The following is a 7,860-nucleotide window of genomic DNA, read 5'->3' on the forward strand; positions in this document are numbered from 1 at the left end:
ACTATATTCAGTTCATGGAGCAGATCCTGTGCTCCCCTTAGGACAAAATCCAGAATTGCCTCTACCCTTGTGGGTTCCAGGACTATCTGCTCCAAGAAGCAGTCTTTAATGGTGTCTAGAAATTTTCTCCATTTCCTATCCTGAGGTGACATGTACCTAGTTAATATAGACAGTTGAAATCCCCCATCATCATTGGGTTTGTTTTTGTAGTTTCTCTAATCTCCCTGAGCATTTCACAAACATCACCATGCTGGTCAGGTGGTCAATGGTATATTCCTACTGCTATACTCTTATTATTCAAGTGTGGAATTTCTATCTATAGAGATTCTATGGTACAGTTCACCAGCATCATTACGGTCACCACCCAAGTGCAAAATATCCTTTTGACCCAGAAAGGCACACTTGGGAATTCCTTCCTGTGGGGTACCCTCAAGCCCTTTCATCCTCTGGCTCCCTCTTCCCACCCCCCTGGAAGAGCTGATTATAAGTAATCGTCCTCTGGTTCCTTTTGGGGTCTAGTGTGTAGCTTAGGAGCATCATATGAAGAGTCTAGGATGGTCCCAGTACAGCCAAGACAGGCCATTTTTGCTTATTGGAGGTGTTCTCTTCTTGAGTCAATGTCTTTTGCTAGTAGTAGGATGTGACAGTCTGTACCCTTATGTTCACCCTTTTTACAAGACTACGCTAAATTCTGTACAAAGTATGCCTTTGAGGTATCATTTGAAAACTCATTTGTTGATCATTATTGTCCTGGTAAAATGTGTGACAAGATTGTATGTAAAGTGATAAAATTCTACTAGAACATTGCTGAGACATGCTCCAAGTTTAGAAAAGCAGGAACAAACCAGTTCCTCAGAGACAAAAGGCAAACTGACACCACCTCAGCCAGGTGTCAACAAAATGAAATAGACCATCAGATGGAGAGGATTCTCAAAGAAGAGGAAAAAAGGATAAAAATGAGGAACAGAGGTCCCCAAATCACCTCTACTCACAGCCTCAACAACACTTAAAGGATAAAGGAAGACTGGGGAGAGATCCTCTCTGAAAGGAGTTCAGTCAGTAAGTTTGCTACAGCAGGTGGTGAGAGGAACCTTTGCTTTGAATTCACTTAGCTTGTTAAATTAGGGATTAGTTTACATTTTACCTTTTAATTCTTTGAAACTAATTTTGACTTTCATGCCTCATTACTTGTAATCACAACATTTATTTTTCTGTAGTTAATAAACTGTTTTTTCTAAACCAGTATGTGTTTGGGGAATGTCATTTGAGATAATGAAATGACAGACTTTTCATAGGAGCATGTGTTGCCCAGAAGGGTGGTGGGCAGTACAAGATGCACATTTCTGGAAGAAAGGCTAGGACTGGGAGCCTACTGGTATTATGCTGCATTGTAATTCATGAGTGGTTGACTACAGCACTTATTCATGATAGCCGAGAGCGATTTACATGCCAGAGGCCGTGTGTGAGCAGATCAGGGGTGGTTGCTCTTACAGCAAAGCAGGGTAAGAGGCACCCACTGTTGGTGAATTGAAGGAACACAGCTGTCCATCAATGCAGACTGCACCCTGGGGAATATCACAGGGGGGAGGCATGGAAGAAAATTGCAGCTGGACATTGCTGCTCCTACTGTTAAGGTCTTACATTCAGGGGATGAGAGAACAGCTCACCTTCCTTAGTTTGGTGCTGGATTTCATGAAGGTAGCAGGTTCACTCCTCCTCAGACCATATAGGTAGCAATCCCCTCTCTACCACCCCTAACGTTCTTGTGTACTGTACCTTTGGAGCCCAGTCCCTCTTGCAGAAGGAGCTCTGCTTGAGCTAGTGCCTAAAAATAGCGATGGGTCCATAGCACCATGGATGGCCATTCAGACTAGCCTCCCCACAAGTACAATCCCACCTAATGTTCTGGCTATGTACTCAAACAGCTACTCCATGCCGGTGTGGACACACTACTAGCCACTAGTTGAGGAGACCTAGTACAGATACATCTACGTGAGCTGGGAATCACACCTCCCAGCTCAATTGCAGACATACTCAGAGTAGCCTTATGACAGATCAAACGTGTGTGTGTATATTACAGAGTCATAGATCCTTTTTTAGATGGTTTGTTACAAGCCTAATTTGTGACTACATCTGATAAACTGAGTTGGCAGACCCACAAGGGCTTCTCCTCTCAGTCTGAGATTCACAAACATATCATTGGCTCCTGCTGATCCACCTTTATAAAAGGATCTCTAGAGTTTTGTCATACTGCAATGCACTCTGAAGAATAAATTCTACAGATCCATTCTTCTCTTTGTTTCAATGAGCCAGATGCCCTCTAGGGGCTAGAGGCAGGCCTCTTAACTGAGTTGCGCAAGTCTCAGAAAACGTTTGGTTCACAAACTAGGAACAGGTTTAGGGGGAAGAGAGGTGTGTGAGTTTATCTGCTATTATAATAAAAGGCTAAGAGTCCATTTCCTACATGAGCCAAGAGAGCCACTGACTTCCAGATCATGCCCTTGGAATTATTCGTTGCAGGTGATCAAAAGTTTCTAAACCTACAGACCTACAACTCTCTGCATTCTACTAATTACAGGAAGTGGTGTAGAACCAGATCTCTCAGAAAAATCCAATCTCCCAAGGACATGTTTGGTCCTATTTTGGGGAAGTGGCAATGTTCAGCCCACTACTACTGATGCAGTTTTTGCTATAGCGAATGCACCAGCAATATTATTCCTGTGTTCCACTAAGAGTACTTTTGTACTTGCTCTGGTTCCTTCAGTGGGATAGGCACATATGACTCAATCACTACATTGGATACAGCTACTTGCATAATCAGACATAATCCAGAACAATCCTCTTTAGTTGTGTGTTTTTCCATCAATACAAAGGGGGTTTCTCTGTGTCATCCATCATCTTTAATAAAAAGAGGTTTCAATGAGTATATAGAATGCATCATTTTGATTTTATCTGAAACAACAGAAAGCTGGATCTCGTTTGGATCTGACATCTGAATCAAAGCATACAGTGTAGTTATAGCCATGTCAGTCCCAGGATATGAGAGAGAAAAAGACAGGTGAGGGAATATCTTTTATTGAACCAACTTCTGTGGTTGAGAGAGACAAGCTTTTGAGCCAAATAGTGCTCTTTTTCAGGTTTGGGAAAGCAGCATCATAGCAAAATGCAAGGTGGAACAGATGGTTTAGCATAAGTAATTAGCAGATATTGTAAGGGACCCGTCAAGATAGAGTAACCTGTTAAATCCTTGGCAATCATAGGACAAAAAAAAAAAAAAGAAGGGCTTAGCGATTACAGATTGTTGCAATAAGCCATAAAACTAGCATCTCTGATCAGTTCATGATTTTTAGCATCTAGCAGATGAATTGAGCCTCAAAGGCTCATCTTTTGAAAGTGATGGGCAGGTTTCTTTGAGAATGAGGACTGATCAGAGTGCTCACTTTGTGAAAAGTGTTCACCCACCCACGATAGGGTATTTCTCACCGTCTGTGCACGTAATGCACTATTTACCTTACAAAAGTTTCACAGACAGACTTTCTTAGCACGTACATTTAAATGACGTACTGTGACATTTCACAACACATAGGAAGTTGCCCGATTCGTTAAAATAATTTCACGGAACTGAAACTAACAAAGGAAAAGCGGGGGGGGGGGGAAATCTGTGGAATCCTCCACCACAATCACATCATTTTTTCCAGTGGCCATCACATCAGAATCACCTTCTAAAAGGTCAAATGGATCATTGTTCAGTCAAAAACAGATGGAATCTGAATATGACCTTGAGTTACCAGCACCTTCAGATTTATTAAGTCTATGTTTATATAAACTAAATTCAGAAAAGACTAACGGTCCAACCATCAGCCAAGAACTATCAATATGTGAAGGTCTAATTAGCACAATATTTCACTTTTTGGAAGCCAAGTGTTGTCTATGGCTACTTTTTCACAAGAAGGTAAAATATTATCAGAGATTGTGCTTATGTTTTTTACAGCAGATATATTCCCTAATTATATCTAGTATTATGCAAAGAAGAACTATAGCAGTAACAATCTGTAGAAATGCCAGCTTGGTTGGACCAATATTGTAGTTTTAAGCAGGGCTCTGCTGTTTTATGAGTTACACACTTCTAGTGTCAGAGGCTTGACATGACTCACAAAAGACGTATATGCAAAAAGAAAAGGAGTACTTGTGGCACCTTAGAGACTAACAAATTTATTAGAGCATAAGCTTTCGTGAGCTACAGCTCACTTCATCGGATGCATTTGGTGGAAAAAACAGAGGAGAGATTTATATACACACACACACACACACACAGAGAACATGAAACAATGGGTTTATCATACACACTGTAAGGAGAGTGATCACTTAAGATAAGCCATCACCAACAGCAGGGGGGGGAAGGAGGAAAACCTTTCATGGTGACAAGCAGGTAGGCTAATTCCAGCAGTTAACAAGAATATCAGAGGAACAGTGGGGGGTGGGGTGGGAGGGAGAAATACCATGGGGAAATAGTTTTACTTTGTGTAATGACTCATCCATTCCCAGTCTCTATTCAAGCCTAAGTTAATTGTATCCAGTTTGCAAATTAATTCCAATTCAGCAGTCTCTCGTTGGAGTCTGTTTTGGAAGCTTTTTTGTTGAAGTATAGCCACTCTTACGTCTGTGATCGAGTGACCAGAGAGATTGAAGCGTTCTCCAACTGGTTTTTGAATGTTATAATTCTTGACGTCTGATTTGTGTCCATTCGTTCTTTTACGTAGAGACTGTCCAGTTTGGCCAATGTACATGGCAGAGGGGCATTGCTGGCACATGATGGCATATATCACATTGGTAGATGCGCAGGTGAACGAGCCTCTGATAGTGTGGCTGATGTGATTAGGCCCTATGATGGTATCCCCTGAATAGATATGTGGACAGAGTTGGCAACGGGCTTTGTTGCAAGGATAGGTTCCTGGGTTAATGGTTCTGTTGTGTGGTGTGTGGTTGCTGGTGAGTATTTGCTTCAGATTGGGGGGCTGTCTGTAAGCAAGGACTGGTCTGTCTCCCAAGATCTGTGAAAGCGATGGCTCGTCCTTCAGGATAGGTTGTAGATCCTTGATGATGCGTTGGAGAGGTTTTAGTTGGGGGCTGAAGGTGATGGCTAGTGGCGTTCTGTTGTTTTCTTTGTTGGGCCTGTCCTGTAGTAGGTGACTTCTGGGTACTCTTCTGGCTCTGTCAATCTGTTTCTTCACTTCAGCAGGTGGGTATTGTAGTTGTAGGAATGCATGATAGAGATCTTGTAGGTGTTTGTCTCTGTCTGAGGGGTTGGAGCAAATGCGGTTTGAACAGGTCGGAGTATGAACAAGAGGCTACTAGGCAGCTCTCCAACACCACTTTCTACAAGCCATTACCCTCTGATCCCACTGAGAGTTACCAAAAGAAACTACAGCATTTGCTCAAGAAACTCCCTGAAAAAGCACAAGAACAAATCCACACAGACACACCCTGGAGCCCCGACCTAGGGTATTCTATCTGCTACCCAAGATCCATAAACCTGGAAATCCTGGACGCCCCATCATCTCAGGCATTGGCACCCTGACAGCAGGATTGTCTGGCTATGTAGACTCCCTCCTCAGGCCCTTCGTTACCAGCACTACCAGAGGGTAATGGCTTGTAGAAAGTGGTGTTGGAGAGCTGCCTAGTAGCCTCTTGTTCATACTCCGACCTGTTCAAACCGCATTTGCTCCAACCCCTCAGACAGAGACAAACACCTACAAGATCTCTATCATGCATTCCTACAACTACAATACCCACCTCCTGAAGTGAAGAAACAGATTGACAGAGCCAGAAGAGTACCCAGAAGTCACCTACTACAGGACAGGCCCAACAAAGAAAACAACAGAACGCCACTAGCCATCGCCTTCAGCCCCCAACTAAAACCTCTCCAACGCATCATCAAGGATCTACAACCTATCCTGAAGGACGAGCCATCGCTCTCTCAGATCTTGGGAGACAGACCAGTCCTTGCTTACAGACAGCCCCCCAATCTGAAGCAAATACTCACCAGCAACCACACACCACACAACAGAACCACTAACCCAGGAACCTATCCTTGCAACAAAGCCCGTTGCCAACTCTGTCCACATATCTATTCAGGGGATACCATCATAGGACCTAATCACATCAGCCACACTATCAGAGGCTCGTTCACCTGCGCATCTACCAATGTGATATATGCCATCATGTGCCAGCAATGCCCCTCTGCCATGTACATTGGCCAAACTGGACAGTCTCTACGTAAAAGAATGAATGGACACAAATCAGACGTCAAGAATTATAACATTCAAAAACCAGTTGGAGAACACTTCAATCTCTCTGGTCACTCGATCACAGACCTAAGAGTGGCTATACTTCAACAAAAAAGCTTCCAAAACAGACTCCAACGAGAGACTGCTGAATTGGAATTAATTTGCAAACTGGATACAATTAACTTAGGCTTGAATAGAGACTGGGAATGGATGAGTCATTACACAAAGTAAAACTATTTCCCCATGGTATTTCTCCCTCCCACCCCACCCCCCACTGTTCCTCTGATATTCTTGTTAACTGCTGGAATTAGCCTACCTGCTTGTCACCATGAAAGGTTTTCCTCCTTCCCCCCCCCCCCCCCCCGCTGCTGGTGATGGCTTATCTTAAGTGATCACTCTCCTTACAGTGTGTATGATAAACCCATTGTTTCATGTTCTGTGTGTGTGTGTGTGTATATATAAATCTCTCCTCTGTTTTTTCCACCAAATGCATCCGATGAAGTGAGCTGTAGCTCACGAAAGCTTATGCTCTAATAAATTTGTTAGTCTCTAAGGTGCCACAAGTACTCCTTTTCTTTTTGCGAATACAGACTAACACGGCTGCTACTCTAAAAGACGTATATGTAAGAGATGCACTGACATCAGTTCACAAAAAGAAAAGGAGTACTTGTGGCACCTTAGAGACTAACAAATTTTAGTCTGTGTGGTATGTAGATTGTAATGGATTTTTTACCTTCAGTCCTTTCAGTTTTCTGTTGAATCTTAGCTTTACATTGGAATGCTAAAGTCATGTTAAATTACGAGCCAATCCAACTCCTGTTAAAGTCAAAGTCAATGGAAAGACTCTGTAAATGTTCTGTAAACAAGAAATGCCTGTTCTATAGCACCCCGTTCTAAAAGTACCTGCTGCAGCCTGTCTCAGTTTCCCCTTCAATGAGGTAAGGAGTTCACTCTAACAGCCTGTAAAGAGGAGCCAAACATTCTCTAATTAACAGCAGCATGGGTCTCTTATGATGCCTACTCAAAAGAGCACACAAATAATAGTTTAAAGGCTCTTACCTCAGAGCCCAAGTTAGGACTACTCAGAACTTCAAAGTCCCAAAACAAAAGTCTCTAGGTCTGGTAAAGCCAGTCTTCAGGCAGCTAAAACAGGATCACTCTCCCTTGCCAGCTGTGCTGCCTCTCTAAACAGAGATTTTCAGCAGCTTCTTTCCAGTCCACCCTGGCTGTCTTACGAGCTCAGCCTCCTCTAGCAACCCCTGCATCTGCTATAAGGGCCCAGGCTTCTCCACTGCCTGCAGAGCTCTACAGTTTCTCCCCTTGCTTACTTAAGGTCTCTCCCAGATCTGCATCTCCCTTGCAGCCCTTAATCAGTCAGATAAGTCCCACCCCTCCCGGGTGTGTGAGGCAGGGCTCATTGGACAGGCTGGCCCTCTCTAAGGCCTCTGACCCTCAAGGGTGCAGATCACTGTTTTACAGATTCCCACTGACTTCTTTAGGAGTTGGATCAAACTCTCCATTAGAAATAAGTGTATTGACTGAACAAGGCTGTTCTCTCCTCTGTGCAGAAAGT

This window comes from Dermochelys coriacea, chromosome 7 (genome assembly GCF_009764565.3).
Source record: "Dermochelys coriacea isolate rDerCor1 chromosome 7, rDerCor1.pri.v4, whole genome shotgun sequence".
Lineage (NCBI taxonomy): Eukaryota > Metazoa > Chordata > Testudines > Dermochelyidae > Dermochelys > Dermochelys coriacea.